The sequence below is a fragment of the Elgaria multicarinata genome, chromosome 4 (assembly GCF_023053635.1).
Source record: "Elgaria multicarinata webbii isolate HBS135686 ecotype San Diego chromosome 4, rElgMul1.1.pri, whole genome shotgun sequence".
In the NCBI taxonomy this organism is placed as follows: domain Eukaryota; kingdom Metazoa; phylum Chordata; class Lepidosauria; order Squamata; family Anguidae; genus Elgaria; species Elgaria multicarinata.
In genome coordinates this window covers 124,994,477-125,022,043 of record NC_086174.1, presented here as the reverse complement: position 1 = coordinate 125,022,043, position 27,567 = coordinate 124,994,477, and positions in this window count along the sequence as shown.

The window sequence follows — 27,567 nt, the reverse complement described above, 5'->3', positions numbered from 1 at the left end:
GTGAGTTCACAGAGGCACTGCACGTAGATATCTCTGTGACTGTGAGTGAGTGAGTGCAACTGTTCAGTGGTGTGTGAGATGAATGAGCAGGAGCTTTGCCCTCCCCACCCAAAGGGATGGCCTGCTCCTGAGATAAACATTGGAGCTTCCTACTATTCAATCAAGTTGTGTCATTACCTAAAGCCCCCATGAAAGGGGGGAACTCCCCCAAATGTTGGTTGATTGGTGAACTATCCTATTATCAGTAGAAGGAATCGCATTGCGCCAAAGATTTGCCTCCCTAGATGCCAGCACTACTTCTTATTAAAACAATGCTTTCTTTAGCACAGCCTAAAATAGGTCTGAAGGTAGGATGCAATACAAATGGTGTTTTTTCCTTTCTTTTTTTAACAAGCCTTGTATTAACAGCGCTTACATAAAAACCTGCTGTTACCAAATTGTGTATGGTATTTGGAAATGGGATTGCTGCTTGTGCCAGAACAATGCAAAGCCTTCAAAACTCATACGTGAAGAAAAATATAAAAGGCCCATTCATTTCCTTTTCATTTGTGAACCTTTGTTTTGAGGGCAATCACACACATTCCTAGAGAATTTTACAAATGGGCAGTCTTTGCTAACAAAGAAAAACACAGCTAGCTTCCACTTTGAAAAAACCCAATGTACGTGTCTCCTTTGAGAGATAAACAGGTGGAGCATGGCTTAAAATACAGAGGAGGAGGGTTGTAGTAGCATGTGTGAGTACTTCACAATATAGCATGTCTCCATGCTACACTCCTAATACTAAATTCTGCCTCCGTAATCTAATATTTCTCTTGGAAACCTTCTAGGTTATGAGAGGACATTTGTCTTGCGATTTCTTTTGTGGGAAACCAGAAATTACAGCAGTGCTCAAAGGGAATAGAAATCCCAGATACTCATGACCTTCATCGAAACCTCTTTCGTCACTTGTCAGTTTTTTAAGGGGCAATTTAATTGTAACTCCTTGGCGGTGACAAGGTAAGTGCTGGCATTTTGGCACTGTCATTCATTAGCCGTGTGCAATGTCAGCAGCAATGCCTCAAACATGTCACCATTCTGCCTCAGCAATGGCAACCTGACTTTTGGGATGTATGTTATTTGGCGGATACCTCCTAGAGACAAGTCTGCATGCCTTGCATTCCTGTCCACTGGGGCGCCGTTTGTTTATGAATCTCAGAAGGCTTCAGGACTCAGGGTGAAACCATATCAGCTAAGCAATGCAACACAACGAAAGGAAATGAGTGCTGCTCGGAGCTGGCTTCATGGCTGAGGGAGGCCACAGTGAAGTAACATCAGCCAGGGACCCTCCGATGTTACTCACACAACCCCCTCTGCTGGAGGCTTTCTGGGGAGTTGTCATCTTCAGCTCTAGACTGAGTATTGTCCCATGGCATTGTAGGAAATTTTAAATGGTGGCTTCCCAGACTGAGGCCTAGGCCTTAGATAGACCTAAGGATTATCCCAGCCAAATGGAGGATTATCCCAGCCAAATGGATCCCTGCCTGCTCCCGCGAACCCTTGTGTGTCATTTGGATGCACAGGGATGATCCCGGGACAATCCCAGGATATAGGCTTGGTCTAGCCATGGCCATAATCTACATCAAGCAGGATATAGCAGTATGAAAGCAGTCTATAAAAGCCAGGAGCCACACCAAGCAGGATATAGCGGCATGAAAGCGGTATATGGCATGTGTCAATGGGCCCCAACAGTTGTCAGTGCACTTCAATGCCACTGTAAAAAAATTCTCTTAAACAAAAAGAGTTTTTTTAAACAAGAAAAATAAAGAAACCTTTCATCAGCACCAGAGCTAGTCTCTCCCTCTTTTCGCGTACATTTTTGGTGCTCTTCTCTCCAACCTTCTTCTGCAATTTCATATTAACCATCAGTTCTCTGCTTCCATGTCTTAGATAGTTTCTTAATGACAGCAAATAAAATAACTAATGGATTATATGGAAGCTATTAATTATTTTATCCCAGCATGATTTCTCCCCAATAGGTATGTGTATTCAAATAAAATCAGAGCTCTTTGAAGTTCCATTTTGAAGCTCATTTAATCTTGTGTCAAATTGCAATCTTTGATTTTTTTTTATTTTCACATGAAAATTAATGCATATTTTTCAAAATGTACACATCAATTATATGCATCTTTGACATGTGCACATTCATCTCCCATTCATTAAAGAGTGTTTGCACATATTTTTCAAAAGTATGCATTTTTCATGCACATTTTTCAAATGTATGCATGGTGTCAAATACATTTTTTTTTGTGGTGTGTGTGTGTCCACAATCGCACTGCAAGTTCAAAAATGTATGGACTGCAACCTCAGATTGTGTTTGAGTCTGTATTCCATTCAGGACATGCAAACTGGGTAACTGATCAAAATCAAAATGAAATGAATAGTATAATATATACCAATAGTATAATAATTTTAGTTATAGTATAATAATTTCTGAGTAAAACCACCAAACATCAAGCTCATGACCAGCAGAACCCAGAGGCATTTGAATAAGTCATCATGATCTATAATAATGTTGATAGAAATATTTACTTACAAATATTACTACAATGCACCCAGCTAACAAATTCAGAGCCTTATGATACTGAACATTTCACTTAAACACAAACATACTCAGTGAGAGGAAGAGAAAGAGAGAGAGAGAGAGAGAGAGATTTCAAATTTGCACATCTTGTACTCTATTTTTAAAACAGGGGAAATAAAAAAAAACACATTTTCTCCCTTAGCATCTTTGTTTTACAGATTTATTATGTGAATATGGAACCCAAGAGCTCTATTTATGATAAAATGCATTTTAATTTGCTGGCTCAGAGTTAGTTCCATATGCAATCAGAATAACATATGCAGAATGTACAGGAAATGGCTTCTCTAAAAATAGTCTTACTCTTTTGTTATATCTTATATGGTAAGTTGTATTTATTCTCTGCCCTTCCTGATAGCATGCACTATTCACCATTGAACTACTTAATGCCAGAAGTTGAAGGCCTCCTAGAAGGAAAAAGGAAGGCAAAGGATTATTTCTAATTCATTTGAAATTAATACCTCAGTTTTATTGTTTATCTTCCACACTCCAGTCAACCATACATTCAAAGAAAATGTGTGAATTATATATTCTGTTCAGGTTCTCTCTCTCTCTCTCTCCTCTCCTGCTTCCTTTTAAAAGCTTAATAAAATGGTCACCATTTAATATCTGCAGCAAACTGTTAAGATGCATTTGATTCTAACTGTAGCTCTCAGATTTGTTTGATTTATTGTTGTGCTCATGTGTTTATTGTTTTATGATTATATATATTAAAAAGTTATATATCACCCCTGGACTATCAGTAAATTCTTCGTGGATGCTTCATTTTATAACATTTGATAACAACTTAAGTAGGTGCGATAGGCACTGGGCTGGATCCATTGATGAGGGGGAGCAGGTCAGGGCTCCCTGATCCCCCATGGCAACGATTCCCATTAAAGGTCTCAGAGATGTGGCACCAAGACCAGACCAGAATGGGGGCTGCGATCTGGCCACGTCCGGGGTACTGGGAAGGGGTTCACATTTGTGGTCCATGCCATGGTGTGCGCCTTGCCTGGTCATTCACCACCAGTGCTCCTGACATTCAGGCCAAGAAGGGGAATTGATTGGCAGGTGAGCTGGCCAATGATAGGATCCATGTCCTATGCCCCTGCCAAGCCTATTCAAGTGAGTCGTGGCCAATCTATTATCCCAGCTATGCCTGTGTGTCTGATTTGTTCTCTTCCCTTTACCAACTGAACCAATTAAGTGCTGCCCACACCATCTGAACATAATATAGTTCCCTGCATTACATGACAAACCTTCATATCCCTGCCAGCAGCCACATTACTTGTGTCATTCCTAGGATTGCTGCCATATTTCCAAAAATGGCAGAATCCATCTGTGGGTTTTGAGGTCTGGTGGCAGTTAGGAGAAGCTCATTTCTGAATCTGGAGAGGTGACCCTCGAAACGTAGCAATGGACCTTTTTAGCAGGCAGAATTGTCTCCTGCTTTGCCAGGCCACAGTAGGCTGTTTATGTGCCCATGCCATTGGAAGCACATTCCAGGATCTGTAGGCCCCTGAGTCTGACCTGACATGATGGCAGGGATCTAGCCAACTTCCCTGCCTTCAGCACTCATTGAGCTGTTCCCAATTTTTGACAGAAAAATTCACACCAAACATCCAGGAACATTCCAGGAACTTTCAAAAACAGTGGTGTCAATGGAGTGACTTTCTTTCTTTCTTTCTTTCTTTCTTTCTTTCTTTCTTTCTTTCTTTCTTTCTTTCTTTCTTTCTTTCGCCCTTGTGCAGGGTGGGGGAATTTAGTGGGGAGTGGCTGTGAAGAAAGATATAACCCCCCCTTCTCTGTGTGGTGGTTCCAATCTGGATTGGCCCCTCATACACTTACACTAGAGTAGGGAAAGAAGTTAAGATCACTTAGATCTACACATTTAATGTAGCATCTAGTTTAGCCTTGGTATCTGTGTGCTTAGGTTGCATTAGGGTGCAGTTGTCTGCTGTTCTCTTTCTGTCTCTCTGTCTCTCTCTCATTGGGTATATTTGCAATTTTGCTTGGACTAATTTAACAATGCAACCCTATACATGTCTACTCAGAAGTAAACCCCATTGAGTTCAATGGTGTGCATTCTTGGGTGAATGGGTATAGGATTGCCATCTCAGACACTGAAACTTTTGAAGTTGTAAGTCTTCATGTGTTTACCTGGGACTAAGCTCAACTAAATAGAGTGTGGGTAAGAATGATGAACAGGATTGCCCTATAGATGATCTTCAAGACTTAAAAGAAGCAAGGCTATATTCATGAAAGTCAATAGATAAATCCTCCAGTACCTTGATGGGATAAGAATGGGGCTCAAAACACAGTACTCTGTAAACCACAGTATTCCTAGAAAGAATTCCTTTACAGCTCAGTCCTATGTGGAGTTAGGTGCATGTAAGCCCATTGATTTCAGGGAACTGGGCCATTAATCATATATATAAAAAACTATTTAAAGACAGTACTATGAGAAAAGACATGTTTCTTTACAGTTACTACTGCAATCCAGTTAAAGGGAGACCTAAAAACAATGTTAATGGCCACTGGTGTTTCATATCCCAAATAATGATGATGTTTTAATGGCTTCCTATGAAAAAATGGGAAATGGTGATCACATTTTTAAAGCCAATTTTGTTAATTATCAGTGGAATGTCAACAGACCAAATTCTTTGGCTTTCCATTTCTTGCTATAAGCTGCATACAGCTTATCCATTCTGTCACAAAATATAATGCATGTTGAACAGATGTGATTTTCTGCTGTTTTGCCAAAAAAGTATATTGTCCTTATGTTCTATAAATTACTCCTTTTCCGATATTGGAGGCAGAATGAGCCCCTTTACAAGCCCCTTTAAAGTTACCGCTGTTGTTGTGCGCATTTTAGAAACTGAGCCTTATCCTTCTTCATTGTTTCTATAATGAATTTCAATTCCACAGAGATTTGTATTCTTTATTTCCAATAGAGATGTGTGTGAGGGCCAGCATTTGTAATTCTGTTTAGGAGCTTAGTATTTCTACTTCGGAGGTCTGAGGTTTATTGACTCTGATGATCAGAGTGCTGTAGGAAAAGAATATTTGAACACTGTTGCTAAATCTGCTATCAGATTTCAGAGTTAAACTAAATTGTAATCTATATATGTGTTGGATGGTAAAACAGAGAGCAATATTAGGCGTATTCATTAACACATGTGTCTCTGTCGGCTATGGCATTCAACTGGACTGATTCAGTTCCCTTCATCATTTGGTATTCTAATAACTAATGATGTGCCAACTCCCCTTGGCTCTCCTGGACTTCCAGACACTTTTTGCAATTTTTCCTCGCAGGCACTCAAAATAATAATTAGAAAAACATCATCTTATTAAGTACTCACCAGGAAAGACAGCAAAATGCAAGTGGATTTTTTTTGCTATTGCTGTTAGGGTACCTAAATGCTGCAAGAGCAAGATGCAAACAGTCATAGGAAATGTGGTTCTGCAGGGCGCCTGAGTCCATAATATGGAAGGGCCAGGAAACGCGCATTGCAGGTCAAATCAGAAGTGCCATTGGCACAGGCCTGACCCAAGACTATCCCCCTCCGTTACATGGACTGACAGATGAATCTTATTTCAACATTGACATTAAGAGAGCAACCTCCACCAGACCTGAGGGGGGCAGGACAGGACATGTGTCACATACACAGCTGATGAGCCCAGATGCAATGGCTGGGTTTTGTTTTGTTTTTTGCTGCTGCTGCCCCCTTCAGCATCTGCCACTGGAAGCAGTTGCCTCCTTCTGCCTAATGGTAGGGCTGGTCCAGCACTGGTATATTTCTTCCCATGTGATCTTCTCCTTTCCGCATTGCGTCTTCTTTCCTATGTTACCTAGGATGACCATATGGAAAGGAGGACTGGGCTCCTGTATCTTTAACAGTTGTACAGGAAAGGGAATTTCAGCAAGTGTCATTTGTATGCATGCAGCACCTGGTGAAATTCCCTCTTCATCATAACAGTTGAAACTGCAGGAGCCCTTCCCTCTTTTGTATCTGGTCAAGATGGCAGGGCTCCTGCAGCTAACTGTTGTGATGAAGAGGGAATTTCACCAGGTACTGCAGGCATACAAATGGTGCCATGTCCCTGCTCTCCTTTCCCTATGGTCACCCTAACCAGTAAGGATATGCAAAACTCAGTCTCATCAAGGCTCTCTGAATTCCACCTCAAATCTCCTTCCAACTTGTGTCTGTATCACCTTGAAAGTTTTTTCTTTTTCTTTTTGCATGAAAATTTCTCCAGATGTATGCATCAGTTATGTCCTTTTTTTTTTTGCTTTTTTCCCCCCTCCTATTTCTTTATGTGTTTTTGCATTTTACAAACAGACACATTTTTCATGCACAATCCATGGATAGTGTTCCGGACCCTGTTTGGTTTTGGAAGGAGTGAACTGAATAATTTCTGATCAAAAAGGAACTGAAATGAATTTCTCAAACATCCCTAGTTACTAGACCAGTGTGGATTAGAGACTTTTTGGTTCAAGCTTTAGGTGTCCTTAATAGTGCCAATAGTGCCACTTCTGTGGTGAATCATTCAGTTGTAATTACCCATCATCTTCCTGTGCACAATACAAGGTGAAAATACTTAGGAATGTAGGTTCTTTTTCTTTATTTCTTTTAAATCTGCATATTAATCTGGGGAATAGCAAACATTACATCTGGGGAATAGCAAACAATGGCTATAATCCTCATGGTCTATTGATTACTCATGAGTAAGAAGGTTTTCAGTGGGAGAAACCTGCACCATACTTTCACAGAATTAAAGAGAATTCAGCTCCTGGGATTAAGCCAAGCAATTTACAACCCCCGAGCCTGAATAAAGTGTTATTTCCAGACAAAGCCCTGTTCCGAATAATTTATCTGTTACCCAATTTTTAAATTATTCATTTTCCTGATTAATGAAAATATGCTAATTAAGGATTAGATGTTTAAAAGGTATAAATATCTTTCATTGCCTAAAGTAATTATGATAAGTAATTACTTAAACATTATGATCCATAACTTAAATAATATCTATGACAGGAAAAACGAGTAAGAAAAAAGACACTACTGTAGGTGAACAGGATAATTTAAGCTGTTATGTATTACATTTAGTTCAAATTCCTATGAGCATTGCAAGAGTTCCTTGAATAATTGTATTACTTACATGCAAGCTTTTCTTCACATGATTTGATTGGCTTGAATTTGTGCAGGGCTGATTTAGCAAAGTCTGTGAGCTGCCCGACGAAAACGGAACAGCACTTCCCACATAGTAATTGTGCTAGCAAAGCCTTCCCCATCCCAGTGCTCTCCAGATGTGTTTGACTACCTCTTGTCATCCTCAGCCTGCACGGCCAATAGTTATGCTGTCTGGGGATGATGGCTTTTGTAGTACAACACACCTGTTAGACTATGGGCGAATCTACACCAATATTTGTCACGTTGTTGTTTTTCCACTGAAAACATATTTTCTGGCGGTTTAAAATGTCACAGGGCACACTCGGGGATTAAAGCGTTACTTTCCTTTCTCTTTCCCGGAATTAAATCATTACAGAAGGACATACTGTATCTTGTTTCGATGTAGGTAGGAGTTTGTATTTGTAGGTTGTTACAGTGATCCGCCCACTTCCTGTTCTCCTGAACATGAGGAGTAAAGCTAGAAGAACTTTTTTTTTCCGGTGCAGAAATCAAAGGAACGTGCCCTCAGCTCAATGACTGGCTAACCAAATAGCTTTGAAAATTGAGAGACACGTTATGATAACGCAGAAAGGGGGCACATACGACCTCCTGCAACCCTTTTAAAATGTCACAACAGAAAATACATAACGCAAGCCAGAAGGAGAAAACGATGATGATACAATTACAAGACGAGCATCATATGACACAATCAGTTGTCGTAACCCATTCTTAATGTTATTTTCTATACATGTAGATCTGGCCTGTGATAGCAGCATCACTAAAGACATCACTGTACAGAAGCATGCCTATACCACGCACACAGCAGGCCAGCAATATATAACAGCCCAGTGTATCTCTACCTATAAAGCGGAAAGTACATGTGTGGGATGCATGTCCGGAAATATTTACCCACTTCCAGATTTATTTACCAGTAGGGGATCTACACTACTGCTTTAAAGCGCTTTAAAGCACTTTGAAAACATTTTGAAAACTGTATAGGCAGTGTGTCCTGGGCCCCAACAGTTGTCAAAATTGTTATAAACTGCTTTAAAGTGCTTTAAAGCAGTAGTGTAGATCCCGCCCAGGGCTTAGGAGAGCTCTCTGGGGAAGCAGGCACTTGCGGTGTCACCACTAACACAATCGTTGGCACAATCCAGGATGTGCCAGTCCATGGAGGGGTTGCTGCATGCTCCACAAATGCCCTGCAGCCACCTGCTTCCCCAGAGAGCTCTCCTAGGCCCCTGGAAATGCAACCCTCCCAGGCAGTGCATGCTGAGAGTTGTAGTCTCTTCACCATTACAGAGCTCTCTGAGGAAGCAGACAGTGAACAGTCTACAATTCCCAGCATGCACTGCTTGGGAATATTCATGGCATTAAAGGAAGTGGGTTTTTTTTTTTTAAAAAAAAAAAGGAATGTAGCTTTTCTCTTTAAAACAAAGGCCTTAGCTAGACCTAAGGTTTATCCCGGGATCGTGCTAGGGTCATCCCTGCCTGCTCCCGGGATATCCTGTGTGTCATTTACATGAACAGGGATGACCCCGGGACGATCCCGGGATAAACCTTAGGTCTAGCTAAGGCCAAAGTAAAAAAAATTTTTTTTAAAAAAAACCTGCCCTGCTACCACCATGGGTGGGTGCATAGAATTTTGGAATTAAAGTATGTGGGGGGGGGGAATCTTAAACCCAGTTTGAATTGGGGCCACACATGCTTGCAGGAGAGTAAATAAAAGTAGCATACATAGCTCCACTATGCATGCTTCAGGGACTCTAAGCCCAAGCTAAACCCAAGCCTGGATCCAGCAGCACAATAAGAACATTTTACTTGAGGTGGCTTTGAATGGCCAGTGCTAAGTAAGGATGAGATTATTTTAACTCTAGGCACTCTTTTAGCATCTTTATGGGAATTATATACTAGTTCGATTATACAGTTGTATGTATGTTTAATCAGAGATGTCCCCCACTGGGTTTACTCTCACATAGGATCGCAGCCTTACTGGATTGCTGTTTTACTTCTCTTGTTTGCCTTGGGATGAAGCAGATGAGAAATATGGACAGCTAGCTGGGTACAGCTAACTATAGTCCACAGCGCAATTCACTTCAGTCTGGTTTTGCCAAGTTTTGGTTTTGAACATCCTGGAAGGAAGAGCAGAATATTTCTGATCAGGGGCAAATATCTTTTCATTGCGAAGGGAATCTGCTTCCAGGAATGGACCGAAGGCTATCGTGACAGCAATTTGGCTGTGAGAATCAAATTTGAGCCAAGCTGTATGGTTCTGGCCCAGTAGCAACCCTAAGTGGGGCTCTTATGTCCTAGAATATCACCTTTTATTCTCTAAACTAGACCTGCATTGAGGAAAAAGTGACCAGAATAATTAAAGCTCTTGCAGATCACTTTGTACATTGTGGCAACTACTTGAAACCATCAAAGAGCAAAATAGAACCTAAAAAGAAGTGGGCCCGTAGTGGATAGACATACTGTTAGTTAGTTTTCCAAACTAACATATGTCAGACTATTGCCACTTTAGGACACTGAACAGATGCACACTCCTCATTTCTACCAATGAGGTCTGACAATATGAGAGGCGTTTATAGAATTAAGGTCAGCAGATCCTTCTTTTTGGCACCACTGGAATCAGTGCAATGGGAGGCCAAACTATTATATTACTCATTGTCTCTCCAAAGGTTCTTACTGACCAGTTTGGTTAAATGGAAAGAGTGGAGTGAACAAAGGATAACGTCCATTAAGGCATTTGCTCTTTCCTTTCTGAAAGAAAGAAAATAAACAGGTCCAGACAAACAAAAGACTGAGACCTTTTAATGATTCCGGCTGTTTCAGCTAGAAAAGTGGGGGTTTTTAATAACCCCCACCCCCACCCCCACCCCCACAACAGTTTACAGCCTAATATTTCTTTACAAGAAATTATTTAAATTTTGGTAATTTTCATTTTTCAAATTTCTGAAATAATTTAGCAATGTGTTATACAATTTGCTTTTCTTTACTACATAATTACTATAAATTTAAGAGATCTGCTTGCTAAACATAGACTCATAGAATAGTAGTGCTGAATAAAAGTGTTGAAGAGCACTGGGCCCAGAACTGAGCCCTATGGTACCCCGCTTGTTACCTCCCCACAGTTTGAGAAAGTACCATTGATTAGCACTCTTTGAGTCTGATTCTGTAGCCAACTGTGGATCCACCTAATAGTTGTTCCATCTATGCTAAGACGTATTCTGGCATGGCAGTTTTCTAATTTCATGCCTTCTGCCTTTATATTTTCTCTTGTTTCCATAAAGTCTTAAAGACCAACTTTCAGCAATCCCCATGAGGAGTTGTATCCCATAGTGGCTTTAGGAAACTAGGAAGCTGCCTTTTACTGAGTCAGACCATGGGTCCATCTAACCTAGTACTGTCCACACTGACTGGCAGCAATGGCTCGCCAGGTTTTCAGGCTAGGTTTTCTCCAGCCCTACCTAAAGATGCCAGGGATTGAACTGGGGACCTTCTGCATGCAAAGCAGGTGCTCTGCCATTGAGCTACAGCTCTTCCCTTTGCATAATAGAAAGCACTTTCACTCTTGTTCAGTGGGGCACCAAATTTTCACCAATCTACTCTATCTACTTTAGCCCTCTGCACTATATCCCATGTTCTGAAGAGTTTCCCAACCCTCAGGAGCAGCTTTTCAGTGGTTGTAGAGATGGATCAGTAAAAGTGGTATGCCCTGCTAGGGGTCGCATTGGGGCTTGTCCGCCTTCCTTCTATACCAAAGCCGAAGACTTTGTGGGTTCTTCAGTGCTCCGAGCGCTCCCACGTGGCAGGCACCCAGGATAGCCAGTGGTAAGGCTGGCTGGGAGTCCATTGGACTCCCTGCTCGACTCCCTCGCTCCCTCCTCCCCGTACCTGGAACTCAAGTCACAGCAGCCACCACTGCTGGGATATATCTTTCCATGTGCCCTCCTCCCTTAGAGCTGCAATGTAAAGGTAAGAAGGGGGCTCTTTCTTTTTCACAGATCTATGGCCACAAACTACAGTGGTCATAAAGGGCCATTTCCATAGTTTACTGTCTATGAAAAAGAGCTCCCTCACCCCATCTTCCCTTTAAATCATGGCTCTAAGGAAGGAGGATGCACAGCAAAGGTAATTCCTGGTGGTGGCGGTGGACTTCAGGGACTGACCAGGGAGGGGGAGGATAGAGGGAGGGAGGGGAGGGAGTTTGATGTCTGGTGAGTCCAATGGACTCATAGTCAGTCTCCTGCCAGTTTTTCTGGGTGGGCAGGTGGGGGAGTGCCTTCCCGAATTGGCCCAAGGCACCCTATTCTATGATTCTGTATCTATTCTGCTGTTCTATGATTCTATACCTAGGGAGGTTGTGGGCTCTCCCACACTAGAGTCATTCAAGAGGCAGCTGGACAACCATCTGTCAGGGATGCTTTAGGGTGGATTCCTGCATTGAGCAAGGGGTTGGACTCGATGGCCTTGCAGGCCCCTTCCAACTCTGCTATTCTATGATTCTATGATTCACCCTGAGACCTTCTGAACCAATCTGCTGTGGCCTTAAGGTGCCTTAGGCCAACCCAGTACTGCCTCATATTCGGGCTGAGGCAGGCTGAATTGGCCCGCCTTGAGTCACATTCGGGGCTTCAGCCCAAGGGGGTGCACAGCCCTTCTTTATACCAAGCACTCGTTTTCTTCAGATTATAGAGATCATACTGAAACTTTACGACAGTCTAAATATTGCAACAATCTGTTTATTTGTATTATAGTTCCAATAAATCTCTCTTTTCCTCTCCACTGTACTAATATTATTATTATTTTTACTGCTAAGCCATTAAGCTGTACAGTGCTTTAATAATGATGATCAAAGCTGCATTTCAAAGGGAATAAAAAACAAACACTAGATTTCCTCATAAAATGCCTTTGTGAGATGCTCAAAGCAATATAAATCACTAATCCCTGGACGAGGTGTGTAATTCCCCCCCCTTTTTTTCTCTTCCTCTTAGTTAGAATCTTCCTTAAACAGATTTTAATTAAAATGTTATATAAACTAGCTAGTTTGGAAAGCTGAGGCATTTAGGAGTCAGGAGTGTGTATCGCATGCCGAATAATTTAGAAACCTCCTACCTTCTGCCCAAATATTTGGCTTTCATATCTGGGGGTTGAGAGAGTGGGGAGAAATTCATTTGTTTTTCATAATGAAAGGCTCACTTGAAGGATTGCCACAATCCTTGATGGATGCGGTGATGTGGCTCTGATACTGCTAAGAATGTTTCTGCTGCTGATGTTATTCCTTTTATTGTGATACCAATGTACAAGGTGTTTTACAAGAACTTGGTCACTGTTGCAATCATGGAGTCTTAAACTACATAATAAGCAGACACAAGAAGGGTGAGAGGAGAAAAAAGGGGAGAAAGAGAAAGGGAGAGAGCAGGGGATGTAGGCGACGGAGAGACGGAGCGATAGAGAGAAGGGTCAGTGAGAGTCAAGGGAAGAAAGAGGAGGGAAGAGACAGACAGAGAGGGGGGCATGTCTGCACCATGCCTTATCCCAGGAATCATCCCAGGATCATCCCTGTGTGTCCACATGACACACAGGGGATCCTGGGGGCAGGGAGGGATGATCCTTCCATTTCCCCGGCATAACCGGAACGGCTTTTAGCCCAATTTCCCCCGCAGTCTTGGGATCATCCCGAGACCGCGAGAGGTGTGGTCAGCCATCTCAGTTTCATCCCAGCTCCTCGCAAGTAAATGCAAGGAGCCGGGAACCAGGCATGGGGCACTGAGCTCTTCTGGCGCTCCGTGCCCATCGGGGGTGGGGTGGGGTGAGCAGGAGAAGGTTTGTTTGTTTGTTTCCCTACCTTAGGCAGGGGAGCGCCCGTGTGCTCCTCTCCTGGTATTTTTTTTTTTTTAAATGGAGGTCACACCATCCTTCTGGGATGGCGCACGGAGATCTGGACACCCAGGGAGGATTGCGGAAGCCAGTCAGTCCATGACCTTCCCCCTAAGCCCTTGCAGTGTAGACATGCCCAGAAAGAGAGAGAGAAAGCATGTTGCTTTGGCCATGCCCACTTTGGCCACAGCCATGGCTGGCCTGCCATCCCCAGGAAATTATGTATGAGGGAATGTGGCCCTTGGGTTGAAAAAACCTTCCCCACCATGTTGCTGTAGAGTAAAGCCATATGGCCAAGGAGTCTCCCAGCATCGCTCTTTAGGGTGGAGTTACTGAAGCACAGTGCCCTGATCACCAACCCAGGCAGTCTATCTAGAAGGTGACCATGGTCCAAAACTGAATCTATGAATACCCCAAAGTACAAACTGCTTTACAGAGAGTGCACTTCCATCTACAACCACCTCCCCAGGCAGATGGACTCCCCAGAGACACTTTCTCTCTCATGTCTGGATTAAATTTCAGTTTATTGGCACTTCTACAGCCCAATACCAGTGTAGCATATAGCTCATTACGGGTGGGCCTGAATACAATAGTGACTGGTCTGCAAATCAGAAAGACCCTTGTTCAAATTTCACTATTGCTATGAACTCACTATATGGCTTCAGCAAGCCCAACGCTCTCAGCCTCAGTCCCCCCCACCCCCAATCTGGGGTATAAGAATATTATTGACTTACCTTACAGGGTGGTTGTGTGGATCAGTGCTGGCTCCAGCTTTTGGGCAACACAGCCTCAATTGACCCCCTTCACCCTTCTCACTGCCATTGTCACCAGCTGCTTTTGTGCCTCATCCTCATCACTGCTCCCCTTGCTTGCTTAACAGGCTTGCTTGACAAAGAGCCAGTGAGCAAGTAGGCAATGGCATCTCCTGCGCCTCCTCCACACCCCCACTGTGGTCTGGGCCAGAGCAAGAGGCAGCTGAACAAGCAGGTTGCAATGGGGAAGAAGAGGAGAGACTCCAGTAGCCAGTGAAGTTCTTTTAACCCAGGTGTTATGTGGGAATTATTGCTACTGATGCCAGACACCAGTTTAGCATAACCACTGCTTCACTTGAATCAGAAGTAAAGGAGCTGGTTGGTGTCATCGCCATATTGATGATCCTTCACTACAAATTCCTGGCTGATCTCACTCAGTATCTTCTTATTGATGCTGAAATGCCTGGGAAACAAAATGAAACCCCAGATACATGCCAAAGAGCTAAGCAGTAGCCTCTCAGTATCACAACACTGAAACGCGGTGCCTGCATTTCCGAACCCAGAGAACATGTCCAGAAGGTTACCATGCTTGATTGCATTGGAGGCCACCAAGAGGTCAAGGAGAATTAACAGGGCTTCACTTCCCCCTGTCCTGCACCCAACACAGGTCACCCGGGCCAAAATCAGATCTGAAGCCACACTGACATGGATCCGGACTATGCCAGGGTTTCGCTTTACTTTTTCATTTTAAGCACGACTGACTAATAGTGGAAGGCATTGCATAACGGTCCCCATGCAATTATGAAGCCTGGTTCATACAAGGTATTTTTGTCCTTGAGCGTGGATCCCTGCGTACAAAATACAAGGTGTTGTGTGTCATATATGTACCTGGTGTAATTTTATCCCTGGTTTTTTCCTTCCAAGATGTACGAACGAGCATCTGCTCATGTGTATTTTAAGAACAGGTTTAAAAATACACATGGTTCATATTTGACTCACTACTTGTGTGGGGGTATTATTCACACCCAAGTGCAAAGAATTTCATAAGTAAAGCCGGCCCTTAGACTGGCCCACATTGCTCAACAGGGAGTGTGTTTCATTCACTGCCTTTCTCAGACTTTCCACCTGTACAATGGAAAACAGATGGGCAGGATTTAATATAGCTCTGTGAGGCAATAGCCTGTTCCATTCCCACAAAAGCCCTTCAGAGGCAGTGGTTTGCCTCGAGTTTCCTCAATTCCCTATGCAAATTCTGCAGGTTGTAGTATGAAGGCTTACCGGGACTCCGAATTTTAGGCTACAAACTCCAACCTTTGCTGAGCATGCTGATATCTGCTCACTAAGGGCTGGATCCAGGATTTGGCTTCTACAAGAGGAAAGGCTTCACCAGATTTGGGGGACACCCTCCGCCCACTGCTCACCCCATTCAGCAGGGTCTCCTGACTCTCAGTGTTGCATTATACTTCTGGGCGAAGTATAAAGTGTTGGTCATTACCTTTAAAGTCCTACATAGTTTGGGTCCTGGTTACCTGCGGGATCGCCTTCTCCCGTACAATCCGCCCCGCACACTCAGGTCCTCTGGGAAGAATTTACTACAGTCAGCCAAAATTAGGCTAACAACTGTTACCCAGAGGACCTTCTCTTCTGTCGCTCCCAGACTGTGGAATGGACTGCCGGAAGAGATTCATCAACTTAACAGTCTTCCGGAATTTAAGAAAGCCATGAAGACTGATCTTTTCCGGCGAGCCTACCCAGTCGAATTTTAAGATGTCTTGCTGTTATTTTAATAATGTATTGGTTTTATGTGTTTTTAATCAGTTTTATGTATTTTATAGTATTTTTGTATTCAGTGTTGTTCCCTGCCTAGATCCAGAGGGAGAGGCGGGTGAGAAATAAATTATTATTATTATTATTATTATTATTATTATTATTATTATTATTATTATTATTTCTTTCTCGCTCATGGCGGTTTTTCTAGATGAACCTGATGGGCATTGCCAAGTCATGCTGTCTTTTATAGATTCAGGAATTTCCTGACAATTGAGCAGGTTTTAAGTATGCCTGATTTCTGGATGTTGGTGTGGATGTATTTTGGTAGGCCCAGATTATGAAGGTTTTCTGCATAGTTTTTTGATGTGATGCTGGTGACTGATATGACTAACAGAATAATTGTGACCTCTTCCAGTTGCCATAGTTCTTTTATTTCCATGGCCAGCGGTGTATATATTTTTTCCTCATTTCCTCTTCCTTTTCAACAACATTTTTGTCATTCGGTATTGCTATGCTGATGAGGTATGTGTGCTTTCCTTTTTTGTCTATGACCATTATATCTGGTCAGTTGCAAGGTATTGTTTTGTCATTATGAATTGTTCTGTCCATATATATATATATATATATATATATATATATATAATTTGACGGGGTCTGGAGGGGGTCCCTTGAGGGGACAGGGAATACCACTTCTATAAATGGAGTTGATCCAGCATAAATCCAACCCAGCATCAATGGCAGAAGTGCCTTATGCTTAACTCTATGCTGGATTGTATCCATAGCGTTTGAACTTCCCTCGTCACACACTAAGAAATGTCCAGGGTCAGTTTCCTTGAAAAGAGACAGAGTTCAAGACACTTCCAGTGTTTTTGCAATATGTGCACACCCCTTCTTCACAGATTTAGGAGAAAGGAAGTAAGCATACACACCTTAGCAATATGTGTCCTAAAGCATGATCAATCCAGCACACCAAAACATAGGAAACTTTTCTGCAAAGAAGAGGTCCAACTAGCCCAATATTGTCAACCCTGACTGGCAGGACCTCTCCAGGGTTCCAGGCAGGAGTTTTTCCAGCACTAGCTGGAGATGCCAGGGATTAAACCTGCCACTGCGTTAAAGCCCTTGCTTTTTCTCTATGCCCCCCCCCCACACAATTGTCCAAGATATTGCTGACTCAGTGTGAGGAGATGGTGGTAGTTAGAAAATAAAATGATCTCTTTCTATCTGTCTTTGTTGTGTTCTACCCTCTCCACCCACCATGACTGTTTGACTGCCTTGCTTGTAAAATATAATGCCATAAAAATGTAAGAGTCATATAGCATCATAGATCAATATGATGAATTTATTTATTATAGGAATTTATAACCCACCTTTCCATATTAGATGCCAAAGGCAGCCAACAACAACAACATATCATTACAACTGGACACAATAAAAGATAGCATGCAAAAGAGATGATTAAAAACAGCAGACGGTATGGCTGTCTGGGACATGCTGGGAGTTGTAGGCTTTTTTCCCCTGTCTAAATGTGCATAGGATTGTGGCCTTAAAGAAATATGTCCTTGAACCCCCACCAGGCAGATGGGGGGTTGTCACTGTCCATCAAAAGCCATTAAACAGGCCTGCTGCTGTATGGAAAACACAGGAAAGAGGGATTTTTTTCCAAACTGAAGAGCGCAGTTGTAACAAAGTGGAAAAGAGGAGGCAAACAAGTACATAAGAACTCTTCAGGCTTTAAATTCTTTAGATGTACCTATATGGCGTGTGTTTTTCTTTTTTCTTTTCTTTGTTTAAAGAGTATATCTAATAATATGGACCAACAGATGTTTGAAAATGCATCTACTGTTTAGCTATGCTCATTCAAGAATCAGAATTGGCTGTGGTTCTGATGCCAATCCTTTGCTGAATTTGTTGATGTGTAATTTATGAAACTGCTCCTGGGAATTGTGAGAGGACAGTAAATCAATTTGGCTGGAAACATATTTGCAGAAGCCATGTCAAGTGCTTCTAAAGGGCTCCAAGATTCTTCATCTTATATCTGACACTAGAGAAAGCCTTACCCAACCCCTTATACTAATTAATATAATTAAAGGGAGGCAGAATCTGGCCCTTATTGTGATGGGTCTACAGCCATAGAAATGGATGTTTTAATTAATAGAAAACCAAGGGTCAAAACCAGAAGTCATCAGAAGGCCACCTTACTATAAATTATGTCAGATAAAGACATTTCAGGGTTGTATATTTTAGGATTATGTCCACCCAAAAGCAGTTATGAATAGGGGGGGGGAAACATGACTTATTCTTAACATCATTTATGTGGCTAATGGTGTTGCTGTCTTGCTATAGTAATTTATATTACGTTCCTCTTGTTTATATGTTTTAAGGCATCACTTACATTACAGCTGGTATAAGATGTCAAGAGAGGAGGACATTCCCATATAAAGCCTATTCCGTAAAGCCTGCTAAAGAAGATTTTGTGGATTGTTGTAGAAAAAACACTTACCTTTGCTGATGTTTTGGCCAGTTCTGGGAATTTATTTTTTTTATGACTTTTCTATACCACCCAATAGCCAAAACTGTCTGGGCAGTTCAGAAGAGTTAAAACCCCAAAACACAACATGGTAAAATACAAATATTTCCAAAGTATGCAGAATAACATCAATAACCTATAAACATCAGCCAGAGCAGGGCCAGCCGGCCCTAACAACAGGCAAACTGAGGAGGCTACTTCGGCAGCAGTTCTGTTCCCCATGTCGGTCCCCCTTTGTTGGGGAACACCGTTGGTGTGTGTGTCATGCCACATGCCCTGCACCCCTAAGCTAGTCTTTTTAGTAATATTCAACCCTACTCTTCCATTCCATATACAGTCAGCTTCTGTACATAGAATGAAATAGCAGGGTGCATGTTAACTTGTTCATCACCTCAGGCAGCAGAACATCATGGGCTGGCCCTAAACCAGAGTATTTCTGAGGAGTACCTTAAGTTAGTAATATTGTTTTTAAAGAAAGAATTTAGAATATGAAAAGCCATCGAGGCAGTGTGCAACCATTTAAAGTAATACAGCCTTGAAACAATAAAAACAAGGGGCAATATCCAACTTTGCCACTCTACTTACACAGTTAACATGGTGCTAGCATAAGTGACTTATAGAGTTACACCGACAGTGGAAGTTGGCGTGATGAATTTCCCACGTAATTAAACAAAGCACGCTATGTCACTTTTCAGACAACCACTATTTTATGGAGCAGGCTTGCAGAGTTGTTGTTGTTGTTGTTATTCACCAGCAGAATTGTCTATGGATGGCAGCAGTTAAGAGCAATGGAAAAGCAGATGCCAAAATATGGAAAGTTGCACAATGGAGTCGTCCGTGGCCTTCACCAAAGGAGGAGCTTGTTTTCAAGTCCGGGATCATAACAGCTCATGACTAATTCTGTGTTTCATTTAAATTTGCTTTGTTATGCCAGTACCCTCTGGGCAATTGCCAGGTCACAGTATGAAGTAGTACATACAAAAGATTAAATGCTCAGTGCTATAACACTGTGAACTGTAGCAGAAAGGAACAGCAGGCTCCTTTTGAAAAACAACAACACACTATCTCTTCCTCCAGACTTTGTTCCCCTGCACCATGTATAATTAAACGTGTTGCAAGGATAGCTCTTGCTGTCAGTCAAGTTCAAGAGCGGCAGTTAAATCCATTGGATCCATGAGGATCAATGTATAGCTTTCCTATTTGGTTTGAGGAAGGGAAATCTCAATTTTGATCATTTGTCCAACACTCACAATTCTCTTATTGCCACTTGGTTGGATAACATGATGGATGGCTCCATGGCTGGATAGATAAATAGGGCTATAGTATGAGTGTCTAACAGTTAGTGAATTCATTTGCATCTTATAATTTCTCTCTCTCTTGCTCAGAGGTTTCCAATTCACATCTTGTAAACACAAAGTCATTATTTCGGGATTGCAGTCAACAAAACTTGCATCCCAAGATGTTAGTCACAGATACTGAACTCAAGGAATAATCACATAAAATCCAGGAGACTTCACAACATGTGTGGATATTTGCATTTAATGATAAACCCTTAATAATAGTATTTTTCAACATTGGATTTGATGATTTATTCATTGGGGTTAATGAAATAGATCAGGTGAAAGAACTTTGGGGAAGAGTTTTAAGGCAAATGCCTAGAATAGCAATCTTTTTTTTTCTTTTCTTCTTTTTAAAGAAGTATGTGTAATGTAAGGTTTGGGTGCAAAAAGACATTTTTTTAAAAAAAAAAATTGCACAGAAATGCCACAATTTGAAACTGAAGAAAATATCTAAAATGTCAGAAATCTACAAATTTATTTCAACCTGATGTTAAATCAATTACCAGTTATTAAGAAAGTTCACCATCAAAACTTGGTCGGCAGAGGAGGTATCTGGTCAAATATTTCAAGTCCTACAATACAGTGCACTTTTAAGACGACACACAAACTAAAAAACACACACCGCTATTTACATTACAATCCTATCCACACTTATGTGGAATCAAGCCCCATTGATAATAACTAACAGCCATATGCTATAATCACTTAAGACCAGATCCTACGAATCTCTGTACACACATAGACTTGGTACAGAGTAGGGGTGTGCAGAGCAGATCTGCTCATCCCTGAAATTCAGAGCAGCATTCCGAGGAGGTGATTCCCTGCCCCAATTTTCAGGATAGCTCTGTCTCACCACATCGTTGGATTACCTGGTGGAAAACCACTCCGTTTTCAGAGAACTGTTCTATTAGCGTCAATGGGAATTAACAAAAATGCATACATCGCCATCATTTTTAAAAATAAAGAGATGAAACTTGTCACCCTGGTAGCACTTAAGAAGGACTTTAGCTATGCCAGGTTTAAATCAGATCCCTTCTTCCCTTGATTTTTAGGATTTTTTAAAATCTCCCTCAACCTCCCCATCCCACCCCAAACTGCACAGGAGCTTTTATTCTTTACTTTGCTGATGCACAGTTGTGCATCTTCAGTTTATAAAAATAGAAACCTGCTTCATTTTATAAAAATAGAGATCTGTTCCCTGACTGTTTGTTCTAATGGGGTGAAATGGGGGGGGGTGTGCTCTCCCTACGAGAGGCCAGACAAGAACAAACATAAATATAATACCTTTATGAGAATACACATGTTTAAAACGTAAATGCTGTAATGAGGAACTGACATCCAACAACAGAAACCCTCTAGAAGAATAGACTAGGATGAGGCTTACAGCTTGACTAATCTGCTTCCATCCAACCTCACTCTTTGGTTTCCCCTTGTTTCTTTTTTGTAGCTTCCAGATTATCAGCTTCATATAACATGGTAACAGATGGAGTGCAAGCATCACAATAACAAAAACTGGTCTACCTAATGGCAGGAGCATGGAGGCAAGGGCAGGAGAAGAGGGAAGCCATTAAACAAAAACACTTATCTTTTTTCCAATAAATGATAACGCTTCTACATTCGAGGAAAGGTTTTCAAAGGCATAATGGCTGCTAGGAGTGGAACTGCCAACAGAGTGCAATCTCATTTATTTGAAGGACCTGGGGACATGAACATCATTTAAACAAACAGGGGAGGTACTGACCTTGGGTTATGTGGAGAACAGAGCATGAATGCAGAGAGCTAAGAGCTGGTTCTTACATTACCATGGCTTGCTTTTGTGCTTCCATGAGTAGTGGGAGTGGGTAGCACCCACAGGCCAGATCTACACCAAACAGGATATGACACTTTGAAAAGGTTTTGGAAACTGTATATGGAGTGCGTCCTGGGCCCCAACAGTTGTCACTACTGTTATAAACCATTTTAAAGCAGTAGTGTAGATCCTGCCACAGTCACCCTCATCCAGCCAGGAGCTTTAGATGTACAGAAGCAGTCCTTTGTACACAAATGGCAGTTCTTGCTACGTGGATCGGGTAGAAGTGCCAATGCACACAATACCCTTTCCGGTGGTCCTAGCAGTGGGCAACTCGAGCACAACTCCAGTAATGTTAGCTGGCATGATGGGTTTTCTAGGGAATCCTATCTTGCCTGCTAATACTGTCAGTGTAGTGCTAGGGGTCAACATAATTTAAACTGGCGCTCATGTCCAATTGGATACTGTGCACACTTTCTCAAACAATCTATTGTAATCCGATTGACCGACTGTGTTTGGGAGGGGAGCAGAGGACTGCTCCACTCCAGTGGCATAGTGGCCAATTTTGAAGTGCAGGATCGTTCTTATAAACATGCCCCCAAAGAGAGTCCAAAAATTCAGGCAGCTGCATTGATCCATGACAATGAAACAGCTCTAGCTGTTTTATAGAACCATAGAATCATAGAATAGTAAAGTTGGAAGGGCCTATAAGGCCATTGAGTCCAACCCCCTGCTCAATGCAGGAATCCACCCTAAAGCATCCCTGACAGATGGTTATCTCCACCAGGAGAAGGTCCTTTGTAAAGTTAATGGGTTTTCATTTCCCATTTGGGACCAAGCCACCCCAAAAGATTTGGCATTACAACAGGGAATTATATATTGTTGTTGGGGAAATTTCATTTCCCTCCCCAACTACTCTGAGAATTGCAGCTATGCTCAAAGGGAACAGGGAAGCCTGGGGGGAGAGGGGTGGCACATGGCAGCAGTGTCCCTGCTAATAAAAAAGTGCTGGTGCTGTGCCCCTACGGACCAGGATTCCACTACTCCACTCCCCCTTCATGGCCAAAACAGCTGATCTGTCTTTAAACAATGAAGAGACAATCTGGTTCGCATTTTCCGTTGCTCATATGTGCGAATACTTCCAGTGAATGAGTGCAGGAGTGGATGGAAACTGTTCGTAATGTAATTGCAGGGAGATAAACACAGTTAGATGTATGGATGGCTGACAATCTTTAGCAATGTATTTGCATTAGAAACAGGCACATGTTGGACTTTTTTTCTGTCCCTTGGTTTTCTGTTCAGCATTTTTACATAAAAAGAAAAGAAGGCAAGTACAGAGAGCCAAAGAGTTCCCCACATTCTTTGACTCACTTCTGTTTATATGATAGATGGCATCAAGGGTGGGGGAATCTGTGGCCTTCCAGATGTTGTTGGACTCCAACTCTCAGTAACCCAGCCATCGTGACAAATGGTCAGGGATTTATAGTCACATCTCAAGGGCTGGATTACCCACCCTTGGATTACATAGATAGAGATTAAAAATATTTATTTATTTATTTATTTATTTATTACATTTATATCCCACCTGTTTTCCTCCTAGGAACCCAAGGCAGTGTACATAATCCTCCTCCTCTCCATTTTATCCTCACAACAACAACCCTGTGAGGTAGGTTGGGTTGAGAGTATGTGACTGGCTCAAAGTCACCCAGTGGGTTTCCATGGCCGAGTGGGGACTAGAACCTGGATCTCCCGATTCCCAGTCCAACACCTTAGCCACTACACCACTATGTCCATTCTTTGACATACAAAAGACCCCTCCCACCACAATCATTCTATGTGATAGCATGGAATGTTCTGAAACAAGTAGACTCCATGACGGAACACTAACAAATACTGCATCTTCTGTAAGAAAAGGGAAAGTTCTGTGTGGATGCAAAACTACTTCCTTTATATATGAACATGTAAAGCTTCCTTCTTTATATGTTCCTCGTGTGGCGCAGAGTGGTAAGCGATAAGTTACTGCAGCCGAAACTCTCCTCACAACCTGAGTTCGATCCCAGCGGAAGCTGGTTCTCAGGCAGCTGGCTCAGGTCGACTCAGCCTTCCATCCTTCTGAGGTCGGTAAAATGAGTACCCAGCTAGCTGGAGGAAAGGTAACCACGACTGGGGAAGACAATGGCAAACCACCCCGCTATAAAGTCTGCCAAGGAAACGTCAGCGAAAGCAGGCGTCCCTCTAGGAGTCAGTAATGTCTCAAGTGCTTTGCACGAGAGGTTCCTTTCCTTTCCTGAAGCTTCCTTTTACTGAGTCAAACCATTGGCCCATCTACCCAGAACCTGTCTACGTTGACTGGTAGTAGCTCTCTGGGGTTCTACCTTTGCTATGTGAGATGCTAGGGATTGAAACCAGAATCTTCAGTATGTACCCATTGTCCTAGCACTGAGCTCTGGCCCCTTCCCTATCTAGCCCCAATGTTCTATAAGTCACAACAAGGAATCTACAAGATGCCTGTCAACTTTAGCTACATGAAATACCTGTCTGAAACTGTGCTTAATTTGAATCTATCATACTTAGAGAAGACCCACTGAAATCATGACTAACTTAAGTCCCATTGATTGCAGTAGGTCTAACTCTAGCTATGACTAAATCTGGAGCCAACTCATCATATTTCTTTATAAGCCTTATGATCAAACAGCGTGGTTCTCATATGGTTGATTAAATGCACTGTCTAGCTAGTGTTCACTTTTTTTGTTACCAGCCTTTTGATCCCAAAGTCTTTTAAACCTTCTGCCATCAATTCTGGTGCCCTAGTGGTAAACGAGGACTGAGTTTTAATTTTCAGATGCTGTCAGTGTACACCTTAATGTGTGCGCTTTGACAGATTTTGTTTTTCCTCTCCCTGCCACCTGGATCTTCTAAAAACAAAGCCTGTCAATTATTTATCACATTTTTTTTAACATGACAATAACCAATAATCTCTTTAACATGTAATTTTGAAATATGTAGTGATGCAATCGAAACAGCCTTTGGTTTTCTGGTCATAGCTCAGTAGCTACAGCTCATCTGATTAGCCCAGATGCAGAGCTTATGCATAGCTTCCAGATTACAGCTATCTGGAGCTTCCCAGCAGAGACTGTGATCAGTGCATGGCTCCATTAATCTATCCCTTCTTATTCTTTTCATGTGTCATATGATAATGATAATGAACCAGGAAGTGCCCATTTGTAGACTACACAATTGACACAAACAATTTATCATTCTCTGTTTAATTAAGGAACAACAATAAAATGAAAATTGCCCCCAAACAGCCTAACATCATCTGAAGGATTCGTGATTAACACAGGGGGTAAATGACATCATGGCCAGCAGTGCCCTCAGCAGATGAACACCACGGAATCAAGGCAGCTCTGTTGTATAAGGGGTGCAGTGAATCCCATGGAGGCCTCTGGCTCTGCTCCGCCAGTCACGCAAATTGTGTGTCAGGTGTAAATGAGCAGAAGTAACACATGGAGAGATAAAAGAGCAGGGGATTCGCCAAAAGATAGACGATTACACAGCTGGTCTCTGTTTTGTCCAACAAGCAGGAAAGAATAGGGATGGGGTGGGCATGTGCATGGGTTTGACTTTACAATCAAACCATGTGTAAATCTGGCATGGATGAATCTGTCAATTTCTCTTCGTTTCCCATTTTTCCAATCTTAATTTCGGTTCATCACGAACTTTGAGGAGGGGAAATTAAGTTTCCATGAAAACTTATATGCAGTTTTATATGCAGTTTTGCCTACTACACACATTTTTGGCATGTTTTCACTAACATGTGCACATGTTCACTTAATATACACTTTTTTCAACTGCAAAATTCAGAGAAGTGTGAATTTGGAAGAACAGCTGAGTTTCGGTTTGCATATTAGTTCAAAATTTGTTAAGATCGCATTGAAATGCAAAGCAACGAAATGCCTTTGCCATCCCTAGTATAGCTTTGGGATCTCCCTTGCAAGTACAGAGACGTTGACTGAAACTGAAAAAGATGTTTCTGTACTAGCCTTTTTCTCTGGTATTATCGACACCATCCACTTACTGATTTCATCCTGAGGATTGGCAAGATGTTTGTTTCTTTGTGAAAATTATTCCCATTTTACAACTGGAAATCCAATGCTGAAAAAGAACTGTTTTCCTTAGGCCTCTCAGTAGCTCAGTCCGCTGCATCCCCTGAACAACATCAGATCACATTTTACCAATTTATTTCAGCAGCTGTTGGCTGGGCAGCATTTTATTAGAGCCTCTTGGTTCCAAGATGCGAGAATATATCAGTGTGATGGATGAAAATGTAAGCACAGTAGCCAAGCTTAGATTTCTTAGGAAATTCTAGTCAAGCTTTAAACTAGCTTTTCAACAAGACTCCTTTATAGTGCAACATTCTTTGAAGAAATGAAAAAGCCAATTGCGAAAATGATTTACAAACCTATGTTAATCCCTCAGTTTCCAATGGTGAGATATTAGTTATATTGAATGCATGGAGCTGTGATATGCCTTGTCCCCAGGTGACAGGGAAGCTCTGTAACAGTATTCCCCAGCCTGATGTTAGACTACATCTCCCATTAGCTCCAGCTAGCATGGCCATGATGGGTACAGGTATAGTCCACCAGGTCAGGCTACAGTTATAATTGGAAGCACAGTGGGTTGGATCCAGAGGAAGTTGTTTGCATTTGGGCCCTACTTTAAGTTCTTTCTCTCCCAAATATGAAGGACTTTGATGATTTTAATAAATTCTTCTGAAAACTGAACTGAAGTGAAATTATCACCCATCCCTAAAAACAAGGTATGTAGCTACATGCTGTGTATTAAATGAACACATTTGGCCCTGCATCACCACAATAAGTGAAATCTCTTTGCCCCTGAAGAGCACACACTGAAACTCAGTAAGCATTTTGTATCTTTCTAACAAAAAAATTTAATCAGAGCATTGAGAATTCAGATTAAAATTGCCCATACCGATTAAAAAGTATGGACAATGTCCGATCAGACACTAATGCTAAGGGAAATTACATTGTGATAGCATAATGGACATCTAGTACAATTGTGTTAGCTGGCATAATGGCACTCCCCATTGTGCCAACTAATGCTATTGGTGTGACACTAGTGCAACATAATTTACATTAGTGCTAATGACTGATTGGATACTGTCCTGTAAGTCAAAATAAATAGACTGCATGCCAACAGTGTTTGAATAGGGCTATATCTTCCCCTTGTCCCAGATAATTAAGCCACCAGAGACCAAAAGAAGCTTTAGCTCTCACTTCATCAGTTTCCCTAAATATGCCCCTTTGTTACCTTCCATAGAAGTGAATGGGTATCATTTTCTTCTATGGGGAAAAATAAATGGTTAAAGTGGGATGCACTGGCATATTCTCCAGCCCTGGCATTAGGTGGAATACTCTTTACTCAAAGAAATTGTGGAAGGTGTGTGTGGAATGGGTGTCTGTGCAACGAACACACAGCATACCTGAAGTGCCCCTACAATATATAGCCTTTTGTCTACATATGTCCCACCCATTTAAAGTCCCCTGAACCTGAAAAGGAAAGCACTTTGTTTCCCAACATTTCTCACTTGGAGAACCTCCACAGATACAGGGTGTTCTTCTCATCAGACTGTCATCCTCCATGACAGTCTATATTGCATTGTGCTTATGACAGAGAAACCCCAGACTCTGATGGACTGAGCTGGTGTAA